This window comes from Portunus trituberculatus, chromosome 47, assembly GCF_017591435.1.
Source record: "Portunus trituberculatus isolate SZX2019 chromosome 47, ASM1759143v1, whole genome shotgun sequence".
Lineage (NCBI taxonomy): Eukaryota > Metazoa > Arthropoda > Malacostraca > Decapoda > Portunidae > Portunus > Portunus trituberculatus.
In genome coordinates, this window is record NC_059301.1 from 11,163,049 (window position 1) to 11,170,548 (window position 7,500).

Below are 7,500 nucleotides of genomic sequence, written 5' to 3' on the forward strand. Positions count from 1 at the left end.
ATACTGTAACTTAAATACTTTCACGTCAGTGTTTTGGTATAGTTTGTTTTAGGTTTCACCTCTGCCCTCCTTCCCCCACTCACCGCTCTTTACTGCACCGGGCAAGCAATCGTGCATTCGTGACCTCCGCGGCGCCAGTAACAAGATCACGTCGGATCAGCAAGGAAGGCATTACTCTTGTTCTCCTTAATGCACGAGTGGAGGGGAAATGTTTGTCAATTATACTGGAATTGGGGGTTGGTGGAACAATGTGTCGCCAAAACCTTGTGATCTATATTTACGTTGTGAAGGAAGTGTTAAGAGTATGGGATGATGATGATGATGATGATGATGATGATGATGATGATGATGACGAAGAGGAGGAAGAGGAGGAGGAGGAGGAGGGAAATAATGGGTAAAGAAAATACATAATAAAGTAGCAGCAACAGCAGCAGTAGTAGCAGTAGTAGTAGTAGTAGTAGTAGTAGTAGTAGTAGTAGTAGTAGTAGTAGTAGCAGTAGTACTCCCAGGCAGAAACAGTTGAAAGCCAAAAGAGGTGGTTATTATATACGGACTGTACACGAATAGAATATATGATTGCATGGGAGACGGCTAGAAATGACGCAGGGGAAGAGAAATGAATAGTTATTCCAGAGAAAGTCAGAATAGTACTGTCTCAAGTCGTCCAATTTAGCAGACTTATAGTGCCAGAACCACCTTTCCTTTGGCGGGTCCAGAGGCGGTATTAGAGGCGGTATTGGAGCGATTGGATGCAAAATAAAGATGGTGGTTGGAGAAGCACAAGGGAGAGAACAGTTTGACATATGTTGATGAGTTAGTGGTTAGACCAGGTTGAAAATGTTGTGCGCATCTCCAAGACGGTCAGGAATGTTGATAATGTGCCGCAGTAATTCCTGTAGGGCATGTAATATAGCAAAATCAAAGGCTTGTTGGTCACTGAAAGATGATTTTGCCAAGAGGAAAATACGTGAGAATTTCCTTTATTTTCGAAGTCAAATAAACAAGAATTATTCATAAAGTTAGGTGAGAAATAGACTGCTCAGATGAATTTGATGAGTGACAACTTGATCTTAGGCAGATGGAAGAGATATATCGTTACTATCGTTACGTGCATAGGTGTAACAGGAGGTGTTTGAAGGTAAAGATGGAGAAGGTAAGGGAGAACAGGAAAGGCTCTGCTGCCAGTGCCCTCTAACACGAACATTTCAGTGAAGAATGGATAATGAGGTTTGTAGAGGCGAGGTAATGTTGTACAGACTGTAAGTTAGACCTAGTGCATATGTAAGTCTGAGGTGTTACAGAAGTTAGTAAAGAGAAGGTCAGAGGAGGTAACATGACTCATTAATTAACCACGCAAAGAACAGTCTAGCGGGGGACATGGTATCCTCATTAAATAGGGACTTGGAGACTGGTTTCCATATTTCTATCAGGAATTGAAGTCGATTTCCATATTTTTCATCAAGAACATAATTTTTCGTGATGAGAGTGTGGAGATATTTTTTGCGTGCGAGTTGTGTAGTGTTAATAGTAAGAGAGGTCGTCTTTAGCATGCAGGCCGCATATTACTGTACTCCGTGTTATTAAGACGCGAAAAGACGGCAAAAATAGAGGGCAGAAAGGACACGGGGAGGATCAGCAACAGGTTTGTAACTCCCATCACGTCCCTGTACTTAACTAGGTGTGAGCTGCAACTGAAGCGGCAGGTGTCTACTGTCTCCATTAATTAGTAGTAGTAGTAGTTATAGCAGTAGTATTAGTAGTTGTAGTAATACTAGTAGTAGTAATAGTAGTAGTAGTAGTAGTGGTGGTAATTATTGTTGTTGTTGTTGTTGTTGTTGTTGTTGTTGTTGTTGTAGTAGTAGTAGTAGTAGTAGTAGTAGTAGTAGTAGTAGTAGTAGTAGTAGTAGTCGTAATAGTAGTAGTAGTAGTAGTAGTAGTAGTGGTAATAGTAGTAATAGTAGTGATAGTAGTGATAGCAGTGGTGGTGGTGGTGGTACTAGTAGTTGTTGTTGTTGGTATTGTTTGTATAGCAGCAGCGGCAATGATGTTAGTAGTGGAAGTGGTAGTGTTGCTTGTGTACTTGTAACAATAGTAATAATAATGAAATGTTGGTGATATTTAGAGCCAGGCCGCCCCTACTCTTTTTACATCACAGAGCCCCAGCGCAGCGGGAGTCTGGCAGTCTGTCAGATGGCGGCAGGAGACACCAGCTCTCCCTTCCATTCTGACGCTCCAAACTCGTGTTACTTATTGTGTCTCGAAAAACTTGGTGTGATCATTATTTTTTCTTTATCTTTGAATTTATTTTCATTTATTTTTCGGTAATTACTTTCATTAATTTACGTATCCATTCTGTTTTGTATTTTTACGTTTTGTATATTAGGGAATATATGTGGCATGATATTTACGATGTTATGTATATGTGATAAAATTAAGATGCCCCAAAAATGTGGACTATTTTTTGCCTGGTAAATGGAACGGAATATGGCCGTGAAATACAGTTATGCTGCAGGCAAAACTCTGCTTGGGAATAATGCACGCATTATGTTGAATGTTGAAATGCTTTATTTGGATAAGAACGGCTTTGCTTGGCGGGCATTAAATGTTGGAGACTCCATTCCTTTTAACCTAACTCGGAACCATCGGTCAGAAAGCTGCATCTTAACGTCACAGTTCACTACATGTTCGGTAATCCCTCCTCTACCTGGAGCTTCCAATGATTTCTTGGGGAAAGAAATAATTATAAAAGTCTGTTGTTTCTTGGTATTGACATTTTTGTTTAACATTTAGCAATCGTTGGCCAGACACTAAATCACGGTATTAAGTGAGCACGTCTTTTAACACAAACAGTATGCATTAACTGTTGTAGACTGTATTGATCAGAGTACAGTGAAGCCGTTGCCATGAGTGTGTGAACTGTGAGGCGTGTTTCTTTGCACCGCAGAGAAAAAAATCATTTTTCTCTTTCAGAAATTAGGTAGGGGAGAGTTAACAAGTACTCGTACATACTGCCGCTCTTATTGGTCAGCGGCACACGTCTGTTACATTTTGTTATAAGTGGTGTTGATAGTGTTGTTCTTGTTCCTGTTGTGGTTAGTGTTGCTGTTAGTGTTGTTACTGCTATAGTTGTTGTTGCTGCTGCTGTTATGAAAGCTCTTATTTTCTGTTTAGCATAAATATATCTTAACCTAATGTTTGCCACACCTTTCTGACTGGCAAGTTAATGCAAACAAAGCAATCATCTCGTGTCCTGTTAAATCCAGGAAATGTATTCACAGCGGTGACTATCACAAATCTTTCTTAGTCAAGATGTCCGTAACTGTAAAATCAAAATTCGTAGGAGAAAACAGCCTAGTGCTAATATATGCATTGAAAACTTGTTTAAGAAGTGTAGAACGTTACCTTGATTATAGATTAATGCATGATAAAGCAAACATTTCACAGATATTTGGAAATGACGACAATTTTTGTAGCCCTTAACCAACCCTTAATCAAATAAAAGAACAAAATCGCTCTTCTGTACATTTCATAGCAATTTCCATAGTCTATCAAAAGGACTAGAAATATCACAAGTTTTATTTTCGAAAAGTGTCATAGTCCAGTATCGTTTTATCTTCCACTATTGTAAGCCTGGATGTCACAGCTAACCTTACTAGTAATAAGATAGAAATAAGTATGAGTGGTAATTTGCATAGTCAATAAAAAAAAGTGCAGAATCATCGCGGGATATAAATTTTAAGATGATATAATAGGTGAGTTTTCGTTGTTTTTCCACTCCTCTTAAACTCTTCTTAAACAATGCAGTTATCATTATAGGTGGTACGAAAAAAAAAAATACATAGGAGCATTTGTATAACCTATCGAAAAGACGCATATTCATAACCAATTTCCTGTTTTACTGTGATATATAAGTTCAGCTTCCCTTGCTTCTCACTGCTCTAGACTTTGACACCACAGAGAAAAAAAAAAAAAAAGTGTGTGCATTACCGCGGCGGTCAGAGCAGCCAGCCACCGTTCGGACACAGGTGCTCCTCTCAACGCGGCTCACAGGGCTCAAGTTAAGCAGCGTTGAGCCACACCTGAAAGCAGCTTGGCCTCACCACCTGCCACGAAGACACCACTGCTGCTTAATATTTATCCCAGCCTTCCTCTCCCTCCGCCTGTGTCCTTTTTTGTGTCTTCTCCTTTTCCTTCTCCTTCATCCATTTCTCCATCTTTTTCTCGTTCTTCTTCTTGCTGTTTTTAATCCTCTTTTTCCCTACGTTTTTTTTTTCCTTTATCATCTCTTTTTTTACGTTTCTCCTTGCCTTTTTAATCCTTCCATTCCGCTTTTTGCTTCCTTATTCTCGCTTCCTTTGCCCGCTGTTTTTTTTTTTTTTCCACACCCTCTTATCCCTTCTCCATTGTCTTTATTCCACTTTCCTCTTCTTTTTTTTCTTTTTCTTTCTTTCTTTTATTCTCCTTCCCCCCTCCTCGTATTATTATCTCTTCTTTCTCGTTCACCTTTCTTGTGAGTCTTTTTCTATCCTCGTATACATTCTTTAGTTCCTCTTCCTCCTCCATCATTCTTAGTCCACCTTTCCTTGTTCGGCTTCTCTTTCTCTTCTTTCTTTTTCCTCTTCCTCCTTCTCCTCCTTCTTATCTTTCTTTCTTTCTTTCTTTTCTTCTTTCTTCCTTCGTTCTCCGACTTCCTTATTCTTGATCGTGACCTTTCCTTCCTTTATTTTTATTACTCCAAATGCAATTGTTTTTTTTTTTTTTTTACTTTAATTTTATCCTCCTCCTCCTCCTCCTCCTCCTCCTCCTCCTCCTCCTCCTCCTCCTGCTCCTTCTCTTCCTGCTCCTCCTCTTTCAACTCACTCACGATTGCGTCCGGTGAATGAAAAACTGAGAGTACTACAACTTTTTATCTGGTCGTCTTCCATCGCCACCTCTTGTGAGAATGCCTACTTTAACCGTGTAGAGTTCAACGAAGTGTCATCATGTATATCTTTTACATTGCAGAGAAAACAAAACCTTGTATTGTATTGGTGAGTTTGAGATCTATATATATGCAACGTGGTGTTAGGAATTGTCATATAATCTATCTTAACAAAAAAAAAATATATAAATGAGTAAATGTATTTTTCAAGGATTACACATTTCTATTCCCTGTAGTAATTACTTTTTGATGTTAATTCTCTCTCATTTTCTCTTGGTTTGCTGAGGATGCTGGAAGAAACCGCGCAGTAAAACGGGCATGTCAGACACCATTAATTTCATAAACATTAGCATACTTGACTCTGTTGTTTATCCTTTAAGTTTAAGAGAACATTTCAACATTGATTTTCCGACAAACTAAACCACAAGAACCAGGAAGCGGAGGCTGTTGACACTGGCACAGGATACAAGTACATTATAACGGGTAGAGGGGCATCCCGACAGCTTCTTCATAATGTAATGTGTGGCCGCGATTAGGTTTCTGATCCCAGTGCTGCGGTAACGGGATTGTTGTCTCCGCTTCAGGCCAGGGACAGGGACAGGCTGCGAGGGAATGTACATTATATAGTGTTGATATTTTGTTTAGGATTATAGTGCTACTGTTGTTGTAATTACTGCTGTCTGCTACTGCTGCTGATACTGATGTTGCTACTACTACTGCTACTACTACTACTACTATCAATGCTATTACTACCGCTGCTGCTGCTACTACTAAAACAACGACAACTACTACTACATGTTGCTACTACTAAACTACTACTACTACAACTACTACTACTACTGCTGCTGCTGCTATAATTATTATTTCTGCTATTACCATTTCACTACTACTACTACTACTACTAATACTACTACTACTACTGCTGCTGCTGCTACTATTATTACTATTCCTCATCCTCATCCTCATCCTCCTCCTCATCATCTCATCTCATCACTCATCATCATCATCATCCTCTACTACTACTACTACTGCTAATGCTATTATTGCTATTTCTGCTACTGCTGCTACTGCTGCTGCTGCTGCTGCTGCTGCTGCTGCTATTGCTGCTGTTATTACTATTTCTGCTACTACTGCTGCTACTGCTGCTGCTGTAATTGTTACTATTTCTACTACTACTACTACTACTACTGCTACTATTACTACTGCTACTACTACTGCTACTGCTACTGCTACTGCTACTACTACTACTACTACTACTACTACTACTACTACTACTGCTGCTGCTGCTGTTACTTTACTACTACTACTACTGCTGCTGCTGCTGCTGCTGCTGCTGCTGCTCCTCCTCCTCCTCCTCCTCCTCCTCCTCCTCCTCCTCCTCCTCCTCCTCCTCCTCCTCCTCCTCCTCCTCCTCCTCCTCCTACTACTACTACTACTACTACTACTACTACTACTACTACTACTACTACTACCACTAACAATAATGATAATAATACTATTGCTGCTCCTAAAACTACTACTACAACTCTTACTACTACTACTACTACTACTACTACTACTACTACTACTACTACTACTACTACTACTACTACTACTACTACTACTACTACTACTACAACTGCCGCTGCTGTCGTTGCTGATAACACATTTCATATAACAAGGGCTCAAGCCACGGCAACAAAACCAGAGAAAAAGGCCTACTAAAGATGCCACTCATTAAATTCATGAAGGGTTAAGCCGGGAGGACTGTCTAATTGTGAGACTTTTGTGAAGGGTGAATGTGTTATTAGTGCGGTGAGAGGGATGAGATTAATTAAGGCCCGCATACAGGAACACTTCACTTCCTCACTTTTCACTTGTATGGATCAATGTATAATAATGTAACAAATAAATTATGTTATCTTGTCTTATTTGTCTTTTTTTTCGTGTGTGTGTGGAAAGGTGAGATAGTTATCAAGTATATCCTGTATTTTTTTTTCTTCTAGTTGGCCTCCCTTGAGAATAAAAAAAAAATATAGAACCACAAAAAAAAAAAAGACGAAAATGGAAGGTTTATAAATGTATACACAATTATTATCCTTATGTATTTTCTTTCTGCCTCTTTCTTCCACTTCTCACGTTATTTATCTTCATTTTATCCATTCCCTTCTTTTCTATTCCTGCATTTTGTTCTTCTTTCATATCTTTTCATTTTTCCTTATCGTATATGTTTTCAAAGGCCACAGAGATGATTAGCAGAGTTTCCACATAAGTTTCTCTTGTTGATAATATAAAATTTATGTTTGTAGAAAACCCTTAAAAACCATCGTAACATCAACTGGAACCTCCTGAAAAAGTGGAGGTAAGGCGCAGAAGTGTTTCAGAGTATAGGCCTAAATATCAGGAAGTGGCCGCTCTCTATTGTTGTGGGGGGGAATAAGGGGAATGTTGAAGTAAGTCAGATATGGGTCCAAAACAAGTTAATTAAACTTTTCAGTGCTATAACGCGTTTTCATATTCATTCTGCTTACTATTTGGTGATTCTATACAGCTTCAGAAACTTATGTGGGGATAAAAAATAGTGCAGGTTCTGGCCAATA

General features: G+C 39.2%; 1 long non-coding RNA gene across 1 annotated transcript in view; it reads left to right on the top strand.

The window, feature by feature from the left end:
- Positions 1-2,437, top strand: part of LOC123520807 — a 42,342-nt gene extending 39,905 nt beyond the window's left edge. Inside the window, exon 5 of the long non-coding RNA XR_006679381.1 lies at positions 2,156-2,437. This is a non-coding gene — a long non-coding RNA (uncharacterized LOC123520807). The remainder of the gene's footprint in view (positions 1-2,155) is intronic.
- The last annotated feature ends 5,063 nt before the right edge of the window (positions 2,438-7,500 follow it).